Source organism: Vicugna pacos, chromosome 2 (assembly GCF_048564905.1).
Source record: "Vicugna pacos chromosome 2, VicPac4, whole genome shotgun sequence".
Lineage (NCBI taxonomy): Eukaryota > Metazoa > Chordata > Mammalia > Artiodactyla > Camelidae > Vicugna > Vicugna pacos.
In genome coordinates this window covers 108,837,308-108,844,489 of record NC_132988.1, presented here as the reverse complement: position 1 = coordinate 108,844,489, position 7,182 = coordinate 108,837,308, and the positions used below count along the sequence as shown (strand labels likewise).

The window sequence follows — 7,182 nt, the reverse complement described above, 5'->3', positions numbered from 1 at the left end:
CTGCTTTTCCCATTGTCAACATCTTATATTTCCATGGTTCATTTGACAAAATTAAGAAATTGACATTGGTACATTACTATTACCTAAAGTCCAGTCTTAATTTTGATTTCACCAGTTTTTCCATTAACATCCTCTTTCCCAGTATCTAGTTTGTACCATACAGCACTGTCCTATCTCCACAGTGCTTCTAGTCTGTGACACTCTTTTCTTAGTTTTCGTGGCTTTGACAGTCTTGAGGATTGTTAACATTCTTAGAATTTCCCTCAATCTGCATTTGTCTGAGGGTTTCCTCATGATTAGATGAGGGATACAGGTTTGGGGAAGAATACCGCAGAAGTGAAGTGCCTTTCTCATCTCATCTTGTCTGCTACGTGACGTCCACGTGGTATCACTGACGATGTTAAATTTCACCAGTTGGTTAATGCAGTGTTTGGGGAGCTTTCCTCACTGTGCAGTCATTATTTTCCCCTTCCCTGTGCTATGCTTTGGAAAGAACCACCAAGTCTAGCATGTTTTCAGGGGAGACAGAGAGAATCTATACTCTGCCATCCTGACAGTTGGAATTAGTATTAGTCCATAACAAAGCTTTGCTACTTCATAACTATTTGGAAATTCATTGTTTAAGATCACAATATCTCCTTAAATTGCTTGATAAATCTCTCTATATATACAGATAAGTATTCTCACCCTCTGCATGCTACTGATGAAGGTACTTGTAGATGGAGGAGTTAAGTGTGTGAGGGTCAGGTGTGGAACTGAGATTCAAATTTTGATGTTCTTGTTTTAAGTAAGCACTTTGTCACTACATCACAACCCGGGGAATAAATAAACCTTAACATATCACATGGTCAAGTCCTGACAAGCTCAGTACAAATAGCAAGACTGTATCTAACCATGAATTAAAAAAATACACAGGTATGGATATACATATATATGTAACCGAATCACTGCTGTACTCCTGAAACGAATACAACATTGTAAATCAACTATACTTCAATTAAAAAAATATTAAATTCCTTTAAAGGTTGTTGAGTGACTTTCCAATAACATAGCTGGAAAGTTCTTTCCCAGGGGACAGTAAGCCAAAGTGTTCTCTTTGCATCCCTGCCCTTCCACCAGCCTCCAAGGAACAACATTCCTTTTGCACCTTGTTTTATATTATCAAAAACTTAGGAGTCTAGCCTCAACTCTTTCAAAAGTCTCTTCCAAAACAAAGAGCTTCCAAAAGCTAAAAATTTATATTTTCTAATGAGAACAGTCATGTTGACTCAATAGACAGATTTGAATTCTGATCACATTGTTTTAGGCAAATTACCTAACATCTCTGAGACTCAGTTTCTCTCTTTTTCTTTTTTTTAATTTTAACTTTAACAACCTTTATTGGTTTTCTTTGATTGCTTCTGGCCCGGCGTTGGAAGGGCTCTCTGGGCTCTTCTGGCTTTGTTTCTGGGCTTCTACAGCTGCAACTTTTAAGGCTCTTTTTTGCTCCTTTAGCTTTTGAACCTTCTGGAAAAGCCACATGCACAAACCCAAGCAGCAGTGGGTTTTTTAATAGAACAGAGCGGGAAAGGTGTACTCAGTCCTCAGTTTCCTGCTTGTCTGCTCAAAGATAGCATAGTTGGTCTTACTGAATTATTTGAGCATCTTTTTCCTCTGGTCACCGCTCATCAGCAAATAGCACTTGTGGCTTGGTTCTTTCGATATTTCTGCATATGTTCTTTATAATTGTGGAACTTGACAGTCAAGGCAACAATTTGAGCATGCAGAGAGCTGGCGTTTTCAGTTTTCCACCACCTTGTTCATCAGCAGAGTTTTCTTGATTTTTAGGTTCTCCTTCTGTTATTTCCAAAGACAACAAGGAGATAAATGGCAGATCATGGGTAAATAAATATATTTCTTTTTACTCTGGAAAAGGCACTTCTGATAAGCATGTCTGTTCACAACATCATCAACCTTCTCAATTCCAGGGATGTTCTGGCAGTCCTTGAGCAGCATGGAAAGAGGCAGGACATCTTTTTGGCTGGCAGCCTGAGGATGAGACCTCCAGGAGGTGAGGGAAGGCCCCACTGCCTGGAGGGAAACCTGGCGCATGCTCCGCCCAGCAGTGGGAGTACTGGAGCCGGGGTCACTGTTTGGGTTCAGTTGAGCTCCACGTCTTCCATGCCACCCTCACCATGGTGACCGAGACTCAGTTTCTTGATCAGTACAAACTGATTAAATATAATAATGTCTCATGTGGTTTTGAAATATATAAAATTTCTAATTTAAATATGCATACATTAAATGCTATTTTCCTCCTTGAATTGAGACTTCTCATGGTCTAAAGAAAACTTCAAACTATTAGATGTGGTCTTAAATTCTGATCCTATCCTTAGGAAAATTACTTATATTTTTTGAGATTCAGTTTCCTCATCTATAAAGAGTAGCTGATATAATGATTTTCTTATCATTTGTTGATGTTCAAATGAGGTTATGTATAGGAAATATCTGATTCAAATATGTCATCATATAGACTTTGTTCTTTTCTCTCTTTGGATTCCATCCTGATTTTAGTTGTATTTGCCCAAAAGAAGAGACAGCATTAAGATAGCAATCTGTTCCAATGATGAGAGAACATAAGCTTTCAAGTCAAGGAGACCCAGGAGTGAATTCTGGCTCACCAACTCATTAATACTTGCAATGTACCTTTCGGCTTCTCCAATTTCCTCATTTGTGAAATAGTACAAATAGTGTTGGGAAGGTTAAACCAAATAATGTATTCAAAAATGGTGTTTATTTTTTGAGATATGAATGCTAAAAGAAATAGTGCTTTTAATATATAAGTAAAGTGAATCAGATTTTTACCTTATTATAGAAAATTTATTTTCAATGAATATTTCTGAAACTATAACTAGATTAACCTCAGTTTGAATTACAGCTCTGAGAAATCATCAGGAGAAATGTTCTGGGTAACAATGGCATTAAACCCCTTTATGGATCAGCCACATATTCATTTACTCAGCTAATATTGACTGAGCACCTACTATGTGCTGGTGTCTTTTCTGGTCACTGTTTATTCTAGGTTATTTGAAAGCATTCTTTCCCACATAGTTTAAGATGATGTCAGTAAAAAGTCATCAAACTAACTACATAATTATAAACATTTGGTTATCACATCATTACATCATGAGCTATATTCGATAAAAAAATGAAACAAAAAAGACATTTCAGAAATGTCCAACAGATAACTGGATAAAGAAGATGTGGTATATTTATACAGTGGAATACTATTCAGCCATAAAAATGACAACATAACACCATTTGCAGAAACATGATGTCCCTGGAGAATGTCATTCTAAGTGAAGTAAACCAGAAAGAGAAAGAAAAATACCATATGAGATCGCCCATATGTAAAAGAAAAAAACCAAAAAAAACCATAAATACAAAACAGAAACAAACTTATTGACATAGAATACAAATTTGTGATTGCCAAAGGGGCGGGGGGTGGGAAGGGACAGACTAGGAGTTCAAAATTTGTAGATACTGACAGACATATGTAGAATAGATGAACAAAATTATACTGTATAGCACAGGGAAATATATACAAGATCTTGTGGTACAGCTCACAGTGAAAAAAAATGTGACAATGAATATATGTATGTTCATGTATAACTGAAAAATTGGGTTCTACACTGGAATTTGACACAACATTTTAAAATGACTATAACGCAACAAAAAAATTTAAAAAAAAAGACATTTCAGGACAGCAAATGTTATATTTGCAAGAATCTAGCCAGGGGTTGAGTGCTGCTTTCTGTATCTAAGGTGATACTTCATAGATGACAATACAATGTGCCTCAGGTAAGTCGGATTAGCACTGAGACCCTCTCTGAAGAGCACCTGAAAATTACGGGGGTTTTCTGTAAACTTCATGGATATTGCCCCGAGTTTGGAAAGAAAAAAAAAAAAAGGCTCTAATTCTGGAGCAGAGCAATTCTAGCAGAAGGCTGCTGTAGATCTTACCTTTGCTGTCAGTTAAAATATTTTTTTCTCATGGACTCCTAGAACACTGAGGCCATGGCTTTGCTCCAAAAGAGATCCAATTGTGCACTTCTTATTAACACTGTACATATGTCAATAATAATTCTTTGGAAAATTAACCTAAACTGGGCTTGATATATGAGTATCAGAGGGCTTTTAAACTCTCCGTGTAGGATTATTTATCTGCTAGATAATGTTACAGCTAAAGAAAGGTAAACATATATGTGCATAGGGCAAAGAGTCATGATCTATATAATAAGGTATTTTAATTAGTGATACACGACATATTAGCATGATTATCAGAAGTGCCTTCTCCAGATTAAAAAAAAATAAATTACCCATGATCTACTACTTCCTTATTGTGTGGCCCTGGGAGACTTTCTCTAACTCCTTTACTGCTGGGTTTCCACCTTTATGCAACAGAACTGAGTCAATTCTCTAACTTAGGGGTTAACGTAATGATTAACTTAAACTGATGAGTCTAAAGTGCCTGGTGCAGAGTTTTGTGCACTTTAAGTGCTCAATGAATAATGTTCAATATTTTTGTCATTTTAGTACCATTATTATTGTAATTTATGATAGTAGTAATGATGGCCTGACACCAATGAGAAGAAAGATCTCCCAAATATTCTCCACTATGTTAATTTTGCACCTTGTTTATTCTGCAGCCTTTTCCAGGGTATTCTACCTTCCTGTGGTCGTTTCCATTCTCTATTTCTCACTGCAGTGTGACTCACACTGAGGTTGTTCTTTGCAGAGAATCTAGGGGGAGCTTGTGGTACAGAAATTAACAAAGCACCAGCTAAAATAAGGAAGGTTGTTTACTGGAAGCTACCTGAGCTTTGAAGTAAAACAGAGCTGGGTTTGGCTTGCTCTCTGTCATTTGCTATCTCTGTAACCTCGCACATGTCTCTTAGGTTCTTACTCCTCAAATCCTCATCTGTAAAGGAAATAAATCATATCCATCTCCCAGGGCAGTATGAAAGTTCAGAAGATAAAGAACATGTAAAAATTAAGAAAATGAAATACAAAATTCAAATAGAAAAATGAATAAAAACATAAACTTTTCACAAAAGAAGAAACATAACTGACTGTTAAATATATGGCAAGATTTTCATTTTCAATAGTAATATGGAAAATGCAAGTAATACCATAATGAGATACCATTTTACCTATCAGATTGACATTAAAAAAATATGACAACATTAAATACTGGTGGCAGAATAGAAACTGATTCATGGTGGCCAGATAATAGTACAACTATTTTGGAAAACAACTTATCATTAACCAGCAGAGCTGAAAGTTTGCATACAGTAGGACCTAACCATTTTGCTACCCAGTCTTTACAGAGAGGAACTATTTTAGGAAAAGAAGAGAACTTGAAGATGATTGACATTTTTATCACCATTTATATGCCAAGGCCTTTACAATGTCTTTTATTCTCTCAGACATTCTGTAAATGTGGCTCTTAACTCCAGATAAAATATTCATGTGGAGCAATCCTTACAGATCATACTCTAGAGTACCATTTATAATTTCTTGATTTAATTAAGTACTGGCCCCTGTACAGACATATGTACACTGTGTCAGTTATTCATCCGGGGGACTGATTAGACATCATGTCAGAAGGATGGGGTGGGGAAGTCAGTGGAGATACCTGCTTTGCATCCTGTCTCAGGTCTACACGAAATCTGAGTTTTAGCCTCTGCTGTCACTTAGCCAGTAGTTCGCCTTTCCAACAGGGTTCATAAATTACTCTTCAAATAAACTTTACTCATAAATCACTAGTTTCTAGTAACATATTATAGGATTTTTACACTAGATCCCAGACATTTTCCTCCTCTCGTTACGAGATACCATTCTGCTTGGTGATAGGAGATGGGTACACATGATGAGCAATATGCCACCGTATAATTCCATAGCAGAATACTTTGAAACAAGCCCTCTTAATCAAGTGCTGCATAATAGATTCACCAGGCAGACAGAGCTCCCACTTCATGGGGTAAAACATATTGACATGGACACACTTTCAGTCTCAGGGTCTCAAGTCTCCTTTTTCAGTTTGTTAGCATATTAGTTCTCTGATTTGCTGAGTGGTATATTTATCCAGAGCCAGCTTTCTATGCTTCCGAGGGTGATTGTGTCAATATTCCTTGTCTTTATACTGATGGAATTTTACTTAATATTGCATAAATTTGTTAAATAAAAAAATGTGAAAGGAGTTTTTATAAGAAAACTATGTGTAAAGAGTCAATAAAGAGAATTCCTTAAAATACTGTGGAATTAGGTGTAGGTGAGACAATTAACAAGATAAGGAAAGCAATTAAAAGTCTAAGGCAAATACAAAAGACTGATGTATTTCATGAGTCGTTCTAAACCATAGCTTCAGTTTAAAGAACCTGGAACTGGTAATTGTATAAGATGCATTAGGGGTGAAATTTATGTAAGAAAGATAAAGGAAATGCAAAGATGGGCATTGGCATGTCGTCTTTGTATGTTTTAAGTTTTAAATGTTATGTTTCCCTGCTGCATCAGCCTTTACAATTTATTGATCAATTGTCTTTTCTGATCTGGTTTGATAAAGGGGATTCTACAGTAGTGATAAAGTTTCATCATCTAATACAGGTAATTAGAAGAAAAGAGCCTGCTTTAGGCAGGATTGTATGTGCAGACAGTATACAAGGACATTTTCTCAGCTAATTCTAAAATAACGAGCACCTGTATAGTAGTGTACAGTCCCATTTCTGGAGATGTTTTAAGCTCAGGACCCCTCCCTCCTGGTTGCTGGGTAAGTTACTTTTTGTTTGGGGACGAGATTTGATTTATGCCAAGGACCTTATGCATTCAATAAAAATTTGTTCATCTGAAACCCTAAATTCAAGAATTTTGTTTTTCTAAGAGTCACCATGATTTTGTAGGCCCAATGTTAAAGCTCCTACTTGTCCTGGGATATACTTTTCTGGGTTAATGTAGTCGTGGGGGTGTGTGATTGCCCAGAGCCCTCTTGTGGGTTCCTCATGGTGTCCAGCAGTAAGCTGGAGGAAGGATCTTCCTCCCTCTCTAGCTCTGGGAGGTGAGCAGCACAGATTACCTAATTCAGGCTACAATGGAGGTAACAGTGGGAGTGGCCACCAGTCATCCTTGTCAAGTTAAACACAGTGC

The 7,182-nt window shown here is 36.8% G+C and overlaps 1 pseudogene; it reads right to left on the bottom strand.

The window, feature by feature from the left end:
• Positions 1–1,377: 1,377 nt before the first annotated feature.
• On the bottom strand, positions 1,378–2,091 carry LOC107033889 (small ribosomal subunit protein uS15m-like; annotated as a pseudogene).
• Between the last annotated feature and the right edge of the window lie 5,091 nt (positions 2,092–7,182).